At 41.8% G+C, this 14,233-nt stretch overlaps 1 protein-coding gene across 3 annotated transcripts in view; it reads right to left on the bottom strand.

Annotated features, from left to right (window-relative positions):
• Nucleotides 1–2,894: 2,894 nt before the first annotated feature.
• GDAP2 (ganglioside induced differentiation associated protein 2) overlaps nt 2,895–14,233 on the bottom strand; it is an 80,907-nt gene continuing 69,568 nt past the window's right edge. The window contains exons 16-17 of one of the 3 annotated variants that reach the window (XR_006582949.1): nt 6,670–6,852; nt 2,895–5,977 (exon numbers count right to left, since the gene is read on the bottom strand). The gene's annotated coding sequence lies outside the window, so the exon portion shown is untranslated. Of the gene's footprint in view, nt 6,853–9,631; nt 12,907–14,233 lie in introns of those variants that run through there. The other 2 variants (XR_006582948.1, XR_006582950.1) reach the window with 2 other exon arrangements.

The raw sequence follows: 14,233 nt of genomic DNA on the forward strand, positions 1-14,233 counted from the left end.
GAGCGAGGAGAGAAGAGATAGAGAGGGGAGAGAGGAAGAGGGAGAAAGAGAGAGAGAGAGGAGACTTATTATGAGATTAGTTCACATGATTATGGAGGTTGGCCAGTCCAAAATCTGCAGTGTGGGCCGGCAGCCTGGAGACCCAGGAAAACTAGTGGTGCAGGTCAAATCTGAAGGCAGTCTGCTGAAGGATTCCTTTTTGCTGGGGGAGGCTGATCTTTTTGTTCTAACCAGGACTTCAACTGACTGAATGAGAGCCATGTACACTGTACAGGATAATCTGCTTACTCAAAAGTCATCAATTGAAATGTGATCCCATTTAAAACACCTTCCAGGTGGACACATAAAATTAGCCATCACAGTAGATATTGTGTAAGTGTTAACTGAATTTCTAGTTTGATCCTTGGAAGGCCTATGATACACGGATGACTAGCCCCACTTCATAGGTGACCCTGGAGCGAGGAAGTTAATGGATTCATTTGAGAACACAGAGCTGGAAAGTGGCAAAGGCAAAGAAGGGCAAGCCCCTCTTCTACCACCGAGACTGGAACTCAGGTTCATGGTCTCCAGTGTACTCTGGACACACGTCGTCTCATGTGCTACGCCAAGTCAGGACTGTGTCTGGAGAGCACAATCTCTACTTTTCTCCGGAAGCTCTTCCTTATGGTTACAGAGATCTCCCTGCCAGGACAGGAGCCTGAGAAGAGTCCGAGGGACAAGGGCAGTGCTCCTCCCCAGGACTAAATGCCCTTTGGTTTTTTATGCCTGTTGCTTCCCACTCTCGTTGCTTCCACCACGTCAGTCAACGACACGTGCAGGGGAAAAGCAACCCACGTTGTTGCTGTGGCCCACTGCTGGCTAAAGGAGCTACCATTTGCCAGATGCCTGCTGCGTGTCAGGCAACCTTCAAGAGTAGATATCAACTCCATTCTGCAGCTGATAAAATGGAGGCTACGTAACTTGCCAAGGTCACAACTTGTAAATGGCAAGGCAGATTCAAATCTTGTCTGACTCCAAAATTACAGTCTTCTCACTACCCCACAGGGTCTCTTAAAAGAGGTCAAATCTGTGACTCAATTCACCACCTTCACTTCCTCCCCACTCCGTTCCCCTCCTCTGCCAAACTGAAGCAGTATGCTGTAGTGGACAGATCACAGGTCCTAGACCGAGAAGGCCTGGGCCCTTCCAGGCTGTCTGAACAAGCTGTTTGGTCTATCATTCTACAGTTGATTCATGAACGAAAGGAGAAAAAAGTACCACCATTCGGATGAAAAGAGATGATGGCTGTAATGTTCTCTGAGGACTAGAAAGCGATACGTGTGTTAGTTGGTATTGTTATAATCTACACACATGACTTCTTTCTAGATCTGAAGTAAAAACCTAACTTGCAGGAGTCCTTTTCTGACTGATACAAACCCATTTAGTCACTTGCTTGATCTGTATGCTGTGAGCATTAGCAAGAATTAGGGCCTCGTTTTCAAATAAATTCAGCATTTGTTATGTATCCTCAAATGGACTGTTCAACAAGGCAGGGACGGAAACTTCCATTTCCTTTTCATCCTTCTGTCTTGCCCAATGCAGGGATCTTCATTTAACAGAAGCTGGCTCAAGAATGATAATTTGTAGGAGAAGTCAAGAAGTCATTTTGCTTGAGGGGAGTAAGAACTTTGATACAGGCAAGTGTGGTGAATCAGAGGTGCAAACAGAGTGGGGGACGGAGCTATTTCCCTAAACGAACTAGTGAGAAAAAAATGGGGCCACGGGAGAGGGGCAAAATCCCAAAATCCCAATGCTTATCCATTTTGAAAGGGTGGGTATTGGTTCTTTCTGTCCTAGGGTTGACATGGTACCGTGTAAAATTTCTAAACCACGAGTCAAAAATCCTGGGCTGCGGAATCGCAAGTCATTTCATATCCTTAAGCCAGTTTTTAAATTTGTAACATGATAGTGCTGAACTCGATTATTGTAAGGTTATTGTTTCCAGCTCAAACATGTTATGTGATCACAGACAAGAGGCTTTCTTAACATACAAAGACCTCCTACAAACCAACTAAAAAAAAAAAAAAAAAAAAAGCCAGTAACCCAACAGAGAAGGTGAAGGATATAAGCAGATAGTTCACAGAAAAGAAAATACAGGCAACGTTTAAACCAAAAGAGCCATGCAAGTTAAAACTACAAAGAAATTAAATGTTTTCAACTATCAGATTGGAAATAGAGTTCCATGATGCATTGTGTTGCTGACTATGAGAACGCCAGCACTGTCAAGAAAGTAGTAGAAGCGTATACTGGACAATTTGGTGCTAACTATTAAAATTAGAAGCTCACATATTCTTTGATGTGGCAGTTCCACGCCTAGGTGTTTACACAGGTATACTTACACACATGAACCACCACCTTAAAGGGCATTTCACAACAGCATCTTGGCAGTATCAATGGATTTTAAAACAACCTCAATGGCCATCTCTGTACTGTTACTTAGATAAATTATGGTGCACTAGATTCCCAGGCAATGTAATAATAGCAATCTTGAAAAACAATGAGCCATCGCTCTATATAGTACCACGGACAAACCTTCAAGATATACTGTTTAATAAAAAAAGAGACGGGGAAGACAAAAAGAATATATATGTTGTATAATATACATATTCCTTTTTACTTGGAAATACTTTAAAACTTACAACAAAAATTGTAAAAAAAAAAAAAAGGGTGTAAAGAACACCTATGTGTTCAAAACATAGCTTTGATACAAAGCCTGTAAACGCAGCAGAAGAAAACTACAAATAAGGCATAAGAAATGGTTTTCATATGGCTGCTTGGTTTGTGACAAAGATGTCATCGCAATTCAGTACAGGAAAGGATGGTCTTTTCAATAAATAATGTTGGGTCAACTGAAATCCCTTAAAGTAAAAGGTTCATTGATCCTTTATTTCACACTCTATTTCACAGTATACCAAAAAAATTTTTTTAAAAACATAGACATGTATATATGATTGTTAAAGCAATATGCTACCAGAAAACAAAACAAAACAAAACAAAACAAAACAAAACAAAACAAAACCACAGACGGTATCTCTACAACTTTAGGTAGGCAAACATTTTTAAGACAAGATGTACAAACCACTAAACAAGAGAAATATTTAATAAATTGGATTCCATTAAAATTAAGAACTCTTCATCAAAAGACAACATTCAGAGAGTCAAAAGGGAGGTGACAGACTGAGAGGAGAACTCCCTCCCTCCCTGTCATGACAAGGGCCTCATCCAAATACCCAAAGACCTACAAATCAAAAGACTAAGAATGCAACAGACAAATGGGAAAACACTTGAAGTTGGCATTTAACAGAAGAGGATATTCAAATGACCCATGTGCAGATGAAAAGGTGCTCAATGTCATTTGATCAGGAAAATGCAAATGAAAACCAAAAATGTGATACCGCCACACTACCACCAAAATTAAAAGGACTGATTAGAACCAAATGTTGGCAACAATGTGGTAGACAACTAGAATTCTCACACGCTGTTGATGGAGTACAGATTGGTTCAACCGCTTTGGAAAACCATTCGGTAGGTTAATTTTTTTTTAGTAGCTCTGAGGTGTAATTCATATACAATAAATTGCATATTTTTGTCGTGTATAACTTGGTGAGTTGTACATATGTATGTACCCATGAAGCAATTGCCACAGTCAAGAAAATAAACATGTCCACCACCCCCAGAAATTTCCTAGTGCTTTTTGGAACCCATTCCTTCTCTCTATTCCCCACCACTTGATACTTAGGCAACCGCTGATCTGCTTTCTATCACTATGGATCAGTTTGTCTTCTCTAGGATTTTATATTCATGGAATCACAGAGTAGGTATTTTTGTACCCAGTTCTTTTACTCACATATTGATTTTAGAATTCATCCATGTTGACTTAGCTATTGTTTTTTATTGCTGAGTAGTATTCCATTGTACAGCTGTACCCCATTTGTTGATCTATGCACCTGTTGATGAACAGCTGTGCTGTTTCCAGTTCTCTACTATTACAAATAAAGCAGCCCTGAACACTAATGTACAGGTCTTTGTGTGGACATATGCCTTGTTTTCTCTTGGATAAATGGAATGACTGAATCATAGGTAGAGGTACATGTAACTTTTAAACAGATGAGCAGCAGTTTTTAATAGAGCTAAATGAACATGTTTCCTATGACCCATCAAGTCCACTCTGGCTATATTCCCAAGAGAAACGAATGTATACGTCCACCCAAACATATGTACCAGAATGTTCATAACACTTTACTTGTAATAGCCAGAAATTGGACACATATCCAAAAGCCCCTGAATGGTCGCTAGAAATCCTCCACCACTGGGGTGTTCCTGAGTTGCTTTGAGCCAGCCGCGGGCCTTCTGTCGCTCAGAAAATCTGACTGTTACAATCACTCCATTACATATACCCTCAATCCCCCTCCCCCTCTTCTCCTGCCCATGTTCTTGACTCAAACCCCAAGAGTCCTAAATTCAGATTTCTGCCTACTTCCTGCCGGCAGGTGAATGTGACTACAGAAAAGCATGCTTCTTTGTGACTGGTGTCCTAGTTTTTCTCAATTAGGAATAGATCAGTCCCCTAGGGGGCGTTTGGAAATGTGACCGGGAGTTCTTTTGATCATCACAATCAGTGAGGGGTATTACTAAGGGCCAGAGATGCTAAATGTCCAGAGGGCCAATAGCCTGGGAAACACTGCTTGACCACAAACCTCAAGTGGTAAGTGCTGACCACAATCATGCTAGAATTCCTTCACTGATTCCTTTTTCCACTCCCCAGACAACTTTTCTCTCTTCTCATTTCAAACCTCTAAAACCTTTTCCCTCTTCCTCATTTTCAGCTAAAAACCCTATCTCTTAATCAAAAGAAAAAAACAGGAGAGTTCAAGAAAAAATGTCCACATTCTCTTGATTATCTACCAATATACCTACAACTACACCCACATACTCAGTGTCCCCTACTGTCGCAATGGGTAAAGTGTCCAGGATATTTTCGAAGTCCTGCACCAGATTCTATCCCCTCTCACATACTCAACAATTTCCCCCCTGCAAAAATTTTATCATCAATTTCCCCTCTCTGCTCTATTATTCCCATCAGGATATAAACAGTCCATACAATTTCACAACCCCCAAATATTCTCCCTTGACATCATGTGACCCTCCACATTTTAGAAGGATCGTAATGTACAGGGAGCCAAGAGGCCTGGCTCTGCCACCATGTCACCAATGACCTTGGGTGGTTGACCTTTGCACACATCTTTTTCTCATCTATAAAATGAAAAGGTGAGACAAGTGAATCTCTAAGATTCCTTCTCTGGTTAACATTGGATATCGATGACATGTCCCCTCACAATGTACATACACATCAGGCAAGGCACAAAGCAGAGCGAGGCTGTTTAAGAAAGGTATTGTAAGCCACACACTCCTCCACGGGAGGAACATGGGGCACGGGACAGGAACACAAAGGATCCTTTTACCAGGGAGGTTAACAGTAAGGGCCTTCAAATAGGGATCAAGTTCAGGGTGGGGGAGATCAATGAAGTTAGGAGAACTGGTGGAGGTTTCCTGGAGGATAGGGTTTATGACAGGGCTTAAAGGATACTCAGAGGAACAGTAGAAGTTCAGAGCTGCAGAAACTCTGCCAGGAGTCAGCCCAATGTGTTGGAGGTGAAGGAAAGTAGTGGGAAAAAGACGAGGCTGTAAAAATGGGCTGGGGCCCTATTGTTGGAACCTTGAGGTCTGAATGAAAGGCTTGTTCTTCACATGCGGCGTGGAAATTCATGCTGAAAAAACTAAAGATAGTGGAAACAATGGAAACAAGTATGTTTTGCAGCTCAGCTTGAGTCCTACGTCCAACATGAATTTGTGTAGCTAAGGTTCCGGTCTCTAATACAGGGAATGGGGCAGAGATGAAGAGAAAATCATCTTTCTGATGAATTTGGCCAAAGCACATCTGGAAGTTGTCCAAAGAGAACAAATGAGTAACCCTAGAGTCCTGGTGTACCAAATACCTGTTTTTTTTCTGACTGTAACTATACATTTAACCCTGGAACCTAGTCTCTCCATATCAGGAACATTCTGTTCCAAGTTACCACAGGAGAATGCCCATTTCTTGTCATACTGGGACATGCAGTTATATGGGTGGTTGCCAAGACAAATCTTGTCATACAAAGGGCAAATAAATGTTAAATGACAGGACAAAATACTCAGTTCTAAGATCAAATACATATTCTCATTTAGTTGCTAGCACATTCTTGGTTACTTTGTATAAAGCTCAACATTAAATACTTCAACAGCCTTTAACACTGGCTGTGGGGTTCACAAAGCTGTGTGGGGAGCCTAAGAGTCTGAATTCCCATTGATCCCACCACCAATTCACAGGTATCCTTAAGAAAGTAACTGCCTGCCACTATTAGTTGGCAAACTGGAGGCCTGGATACTTTGACACCAGGTTCAAATCCTGGCCCTGCCACTAACATGACTCAGGCCTTAATTCTCTTTGTGCCTCAGTTTCCTCATCTGTAGAGTGGGGATAACAAAGGTCCTAGCCTCCCAGGATTGTTGGGAGAATCAAATGTGTTCATCTATTTAGAATACTGCCTGGCCTGTGGTAAAGGATTATAAATACTAGTTATTACAATTTACCTCCACACTATTTCAGCCTCTCTCTGAGGTTATCACTGCCTACTGATGGCTTTAAATATGCAAGGCAGGAACACAGTTTCTGTAAAGGACTGTGAGGCAGAATTTAGGATGCTCAGAAATCTGACCTTTCACCTCCACTTCTTCTCCCAGACTCACTGGTGTGTGATCTATGATCAGAGACCCCTGGGAAGAAAGAGAGAAGTTCTGTCAGAATTTTTTCTTTGAGGTGGTCATAGTGACCCTCTGATACAGCATGTTCTTCAAGAAAACTCTTCCCCCACCACCTCATTATCCATTTCCATTTCCCTTCTTCAATTTCCTGGTAGCTCCTTTCCCATTTTTCCTTTGGTGGCTTCATTGGTACCAGTTTTTCTTTTCTCTCTCACCTAGCCCATTTTTCAAGTGTGCTTATCTGTATAAGGACACCAGGACAAATGTGCCAAAGGTCAAAGCCTGATAACCTGGGTCAGAAGATCAGTTTCTCTGGTAAGAGGTTGAGAGAAGAGTACGGAGCCTCTTGGTTCACCCAGTGGGAGAACGTGCTTGGGCAACCATGGAGTTAGTGGGCTGGACTCAGGAGACTTCTGGCAAACAAATTTCCCGGGGAAAACATGGAGCACATACCTTTTCTATTCCTGTGTGCCTTCCTCCCACCTGAAGCTAAGGGAGTTAAAAATCCAACTCAGGAGTGCCCAAAGGAATGTTCTTAGACATGTTGCAAAATTTGGTTGAGTTCAACATACTCTCAGATCTGATTCCCTCTGGAAAATCTCTACAAGGTCACACTTCACTGAAACCATGACCGAACAAGGACACGATTACCGTGCAGTCTCTCTGGAACAGCTGCAAATTCAAATAAAGCTCATCCCCTCAAACGATCACTTTGCAACTGTCATACCACGAGTCCTAAATGTGTGTTTGAAAAACAGGAAGTGTTAAAACTATAAGACAAGAGAGTACAGTATGCTATTCCTGTCCGTAGGTCATCCAGAATAAAGGGCAGGACTGACAACTCTCTGCTGGAATGCATTTGTTTTCAACACTTCACGGCAAAGTGAGATTCTTCAAACAGGACAGTAATAATTTGGTATGGACATGGCCAAACCTCCTGACCCTTATCGCTGAACACAATGTCCTAGTCTACTCTAATTCATTCCGTGACATATCTGCTTGAGGAATCTTGACATTTTCGTCACTTCTTTTCTCTATCTCCAGGTTGGTTGCCAACCCTTGCTAACACTGCAACAGGATGTAATCATTGACCAAAACTCACAGGACTTTGTGAACTGCTTCTGTTGCACTGTGTTCTTTTCAGGAATTTGCCTTGGCAAAGTCCTTGCATTTATTACATTAGACTTGGGTGAGCAGAAGCCTTTCATAAAAGATGTAATTCTGGTGAATTCTGACAATATCCAGAGTCAGGGGGTCGATCTTATTTACAAAGGATGTGACGATGCTACTTTTCTAGTCGGATATTGCACTTTCTAGTTTCTAATTTACCTTCAGCTACGTTTTGAGGCGATGCAGTATAATTATAAGGCAAGAGTAAGGTCTAGAGATAAAGGCCAGGTAGGTAAGAAAATGGAGAAGCTAAGTTTCAAACACAGGTCTTGTAATTCCAGAGCCCTGTGTTCCTTCTGCCAACACTCTAACAAGTTAAATGCAATGAACAAGGGAAGCAGGAAAAAGAATCTTCAACCCTTAAAACACAGCACACCATTAAGCCTTTCTTTCTACAGTGGAACAGACACTCTCCTTTGCGAAAGAATGCATTTTTGATGAACATATATCCGTCTTTTATACCTTCTTTGCAAATAACTCATTCTACACCGAAAGTCATTTAGCTATTTAGATATGTAAACAAGGCAAGACTGATTTTCCTGCCTCTTCTTCCTACCTTCTCTACCCCCTGGTTGTAGTAATGCATGGCTTTATAGATACATGCCTACTTGTTTTTCATAGTAGTATTACAATATAAAGTAAAAAACAACAAAAACAAGCAAAAAACATAAAAATGGGTGTCAGTTAAATACTGCTTATAGCTCAGCAGTAAGTAAGCTATTTTTAAAATGTAGTGTAGTCAAGAAGTACATATTTATAATGTCATGTTCAGAAGTAACTATAAAGGGCAGGGCTTCCAATTAATGTGAGAATCCAAGAGAGCAGTTAGCCCAAATATTTATGAAAAATAAATAGTACAGGTATCGTGCTCAGCACAGTGAATAGTGTGGTGTTCAAAACAGACACTGCACAGCGCACCCTCTAGATGCAAAGTTTCTGTCTTTCACCAAAACCTACCTGGAGGGTTAACAAAACTCCTTTTCTCACTGCAAAAATGCAAAGGGAGTATTACACAGCAGGCTGCATCCAAAGCCATGTTTGAAGAATTGTCTAACATTGGGCAATCTGATTACTGCAAGGATTTCCCAAGGAGCAAATAGCGAGAGAAATGTCTGTAGCAATAGAAATATAGCTGAAGATTCTGCATCTTTTTTGAAGATTCTGAATGTTAAAACTTGAAATCAGAGCAACTACTCAGTGACAAATAAGTCTCTGAAATTTCTTGCTGGGCAATAAGGTCACCTGTCTCTAGCGGACTGGAGGGGTCCCACACGATCCTGGATCACACAAGCAGACGGCTGACACAGACCGGCATGCTGAGAAAGGATCTAGATGAGCACGAGGCTCTCATAAATCATGCATTAGCCTCCTGATGACATTCTGCTGGAAGAGGGAGAGGCTGGCAGGGACTGAGCCATCACAAATACAAGCAGGGAGTTGGTGGCTCCCTTTCTGAGGATGGGCACGTGGTCCCCAGACAAGTTCAAAGGGCAGATGTCAGTATTTAAAGAGAGACTGTGGAGTGTGACCCAGGACACTTTGGATGAGGCAGATTCTTAGAATCATATGGAAAACCATGAAGTGCACAGCAAGAGGGTTTAGAATCACAGTCTAGCCCTGATTAAGCAGAAAGTCTGTGTATTTATTACCATACAGTAAGTGGATCAATGACTCTGTGTGCTTCCAGACATTCCAATATCAGATATAGGGCAGCCATGGGGAGTTAGGCAAATACAAAATACACCAGTTATTACTATTAGATTCCAGAACTTTTCCCTGCTCAGCCCAGGAGGGCGCCCTGGTCATTCTCATTACAGTGATGCAAGCATCTGTGATCAGTTAATGTCCAAACATAACCTTTTTGCAACACTTGGACTAGGCTTTCCCCAGAGCTCTCTTGTAAGTGGGGAAGGACCTATTAACTTGTTGCCTATCAAGGTTCTCCCTGGATGCTGGAGTGAGTGAAGAGGAACTTTCAGGTAGGTGAGTACATTTTAATACAGATAGGAGGACTGACAGGATAGGTGGGCAAGAACTGACAAACAGACATCTGCCTAGTCCCTCCTGACCAAGGATTTTGTCTATCCCTTGTTGGGACAGAACTGGTCATTAACATCAGATTCACACTTGTCTTGCATGTTTACAAATGTCCCCACCAGGCTAGAAGATGCATGAAGTTAAAGACTCTGACCCTCTTGTGCAAGCCTGTGTTCCTACAGCCCAGTGCATGGTAGCTGCTTAACAAGGATTTTCTGAGTAGGTAGTAAGTAAACTTGTGTCTAGTAACTGTTTAGTAGAACAAATATAGTGGATTCAGTTGCTCACAACTGCAACTGATTCTTATTGTTTGTGGTAGTTACATTTTATAAAGGTGCTGGGACACTAAATCAGTGAATCCTGAAACACTGCTGCTAGGAGAAATACGAGGTTCCACTCGCTGAGCCTCTGGTCAAAACATTTTTCACCAACCAATCAATCCGTAACTTTGTTTTCTGTATGTTCCTGTTTAAAGATCCCTTATATGGTTGACTCACTAACACTTGTGGCCAACAGCACCGTACAACTCATGCCTGAACGGAGCTCATCTAGCCCATTTATTTCTTCCCTAAGGAACATCACAGCCTTCCTGCGTTTAGGAATACCAGACAGCACTCGAGTGCTGCACTGGGAGCCATTTTAAACAGAGAAATCAACAGAGAACAAAAATGCAAAACACCTGGCACTAAATGAACCAAAACCAGGAGACTTGTTTATGGCATGGGAGCTGAAACGAGGAGGCAGAGTGCCATCTGGTTCCACCTCAATCATTTTGCTGTCACAAGGCAGAAAATAGAGCACCTCTTTGGTGTGATGGAGAAGAGTAATGGACCCAAGAGGTAGTTTACGGTTAGCATCCGGGTGCCTGGCAGGTCCCCCAAGCACACGGGGCCTCTTGAAGAGCTACATTCATCTGGGGATGATTACATGAAGACAGGAGGCATTAGGGAGGTGAGCGTGGAACTAAATAATCACCAAGTTATAAAATGCCAGGTTTAGCAGGTAGTCCTTGAACACTGAAAAAGACAAATCTGGAACACGTGGAAGATTGTATCTCACAGAGTAAAAATAAAAAAATAATGGATGGCATAGGCTTGGAATAGCTTCCGAAGTTCAGAGACATTCACAGGTGGATATTAAGGAAAGGCAGGAAGTGTTAGGGAATTCTTAAGAATGGACCACACTGAATTGTTTGGACTCTGCCAAGGTGATGTGACACGAGCATCTCTTGTCCGTCTCCTAGCCTGGCAAGAGAGGCATGCTGACGACGGTGCCCAGGTTCATGTGGGGTAACTTTACCTGAGGGTAGCTCCAGGGGTAGGTATTAAGCATTCATCAGTGCCCACTCTCTCTGCGTGTGTGTGTGTGTGTGTGTGTGTGTGTGTGTGTGTGTGAAGGCCCAGCTGTCGGGAAGGACAGGAACGGCTCTGGCCACTTAGGCTTTCTGGCTCGTTTTATGGGTGACTCAGTCTCCACCATCCTAGAAGACTGCACAAAACTCCTCTGCAAGGCTGTCTCATCACCTCAGAGCCTTCCCACAGGTTTCCACATCTTGTTGGCTTGGTAGAAAATCAGTTTCTACCTCCAGGTCTAGTATTTGGTCATTAATGAGGCAATTTGGGACCTGAAACCCAATCCTCACTTAACAGCCCTTCCCCGGGGTGGAGGGAAGCAAATTATTCAGAGTTAATGTTGTGAAGCAAAGTTGCTAACCAAAGGAAAGAAAATTTGGCTATCCATAAAAATGTATTATATGGGGATCCTCTTAATTCTTATGGCTTTCCTGCTCCTAGGACTCAAGTAGTTCCCAAATCCTGATTGACCAAGTGATTCTCCTGCTTCAGATCTTACTTCTTGGATACCATAAGCATAAATACATTTTGCTTTCAGCAATTACTTAAAAACCTACTACATGTCAGCGACTGTTCAAGGAGATATTGAGAACACTGCAATGAACAAAACAGAAAGTCTATATCCCTAGTTATTCATATATATATATTCATATATATATTCATATATATATGACCTATATATTCATATATATATATATATATGAATATGGCAATAAATGTAGTATTTAATAAATGTGGCACTGACCAATCAGAAGAGGTGCTAGCCATAGTCTTGGCATAGGGTTCTGGAAGGGCAGGTGGTATTAACCCTTTAGTTGCTAGGATTGTGTGGAGATCCAGGGAACCTGGGGGAAGGATGGGGGTAGTAAAGGGCACCTGCAGGGCTCAGGATGGCAGCTATTTTGGTACTTTTAACAGTTGATGTGGTTGAATATGAGCCCTGGCGGTAAGTGCCATGGGGAATATTAAATGGCACGACATGACCAAAGCGTGAATAGAGTGACTTATCCCAGAAACGCAGTAATACTCATGTTTTAGAAAGCAACTTTTTTCGGGGGGGGGGGGGTGGTCAAGGGCTGGTGGGGGGGGGGTGCACTAAAGGGAGTGCAAAGGGAGGAGCAAGTGAATGCAGTGCCTGAATGTTCTTTTTTAAGTCTCCGTCAGCAACAGACTTTGTTTTTATAGCACTCCGTGAAAACAAAATACCCTTAATCTCACAGTTTACCTGAAATGAGTCATGACCTAAAGGTTCTGATGTAAATGATGAGAGTACGTAAACGGCAGATGCTTTAGAGGAGAAAATAAAAATCAGCAACATCTGAATTTAATGTCTGAATATTAATAACCCTCTCTCTCCTTAACAGGAGACCATGGTATGGAAGGCGATGTGGTAAGTAAATGACAAGAAGGAGAAGCAGCAGAAGGCCAATCCTGAGTAACACGCTGGACGCAGATCCAAGTGGCTTCCGAGCAGTGAGCTGTGAATGTTACCCTCACAACTGTATTTCTGAAGGCAAAAAATGGCATGTTAGTCCTAACAGGCTGTGGTTTCTCACTTTTCCTGTTGAAGCACTTGGGACCAATAAATGTCATTTTTTAAGTGGTAATTTTTGAGAAAGTGACTTTTAAGGGAATCAAGTTTTGAGAAATATGCCTGGGAGCCATGAGTGACTACAGAAAACATGTTAGGCCTTAATGTTTAGTGCCCTTGATATAATTATTTCAAGAAAAGGAAAGAAATAAGACATCTCCAAATCCTGTTTCCATGCTTATGAAAAGAACTGTGATCAACATTATTCAGAACACATAAACAGCATCTTCTTTCAATAGTTGGCCAAATACTTAATGTAAGGTTTCTTAGTTTGATATTTATCTGGAGAGATGTTCCAGACCTTTAAAATAGTTTCTCAGAGGTGTCCCTGACCTAAGAAAAGATGAAGAACCACTGGCATAAGGGAAAATTCATTCATTCATTCATTCATCTGTTCGTTCATTCATTCATTGCACATGCATTTATGCAATGTCCGTTATATACCAGGTACTAGGCTAGGCACTAGGCATATAACACGTAATGAGTCCAATGAGCTCCCTATTCCCATGCAGTCTGTATTCTACTGAGTGGGTTGGGCAGGCTTATGGGGTTTAGAACCCTGGGCAAGTTTTTTGCTTCTCTGAGCCTCCCTGCTTCATCTGTAAAGTAGGAATAAGAGGATAAGAACAAAAATGAGTCAAATATCTTGTACAAAGGTATAAATACAATAAATAATAATTATTATAAAACTCCCATCGCCCGGAGGAAGTAGGCGTAGGTCAGAGAGGTAGCGCTATCTTCATTTTTGTAGATACAAAGGTTAAGCTCAAAGGGGTTGCATGAACTGTGTTAGGCAAGGGAGTGATCAATACATAGTCCTGATCTGGGCTAGCTAGTTGATACACTGACTGGCTCTTGATTTTTTCTTTCTCCAAATTGCTTTTTCTTCATTAGGCCTCTACTGGATTCATCAGTTTTAGAGAAACACTGAATTATTTAAAACGGGGGTTGGCAAACGGTGGCCCGCTGCCTATTTTCACATGGCCCTCAGGCTGAGCGTACTTTTATAGTTTTACACGGTAGAAAACAAAGAAAAATATTATTTTGTTATACTTGAAAAGTTAGTTGAACTTTACATTCCAGTCTCCATAAAGTCTTATTGAACACAGGCACACCCATTTGCTCCAGTACTGTCCGTGGCTGCTCTCATGCTATAGTGGCAGAGCTGAATGGTTGTGACAGAGACCATATGGCCTGAAAAGCCTAAAATATTTATGATATGGCCCTTGACCAAAAAAGTTTG

This window comes from Felis catus, chromosome C1 (genome assembly GCF_018350175.1).
Source record: "Felis catus isolate Fca126 chromosome C1, F.catus_Fca126_mat1.0, whole genome shotgun sequence".
Lineage (NCBI taxonomy): Eukaryota > Metazoa > Chordata > Mammalia > Carnivora > Felidae > Felis > Felis catus.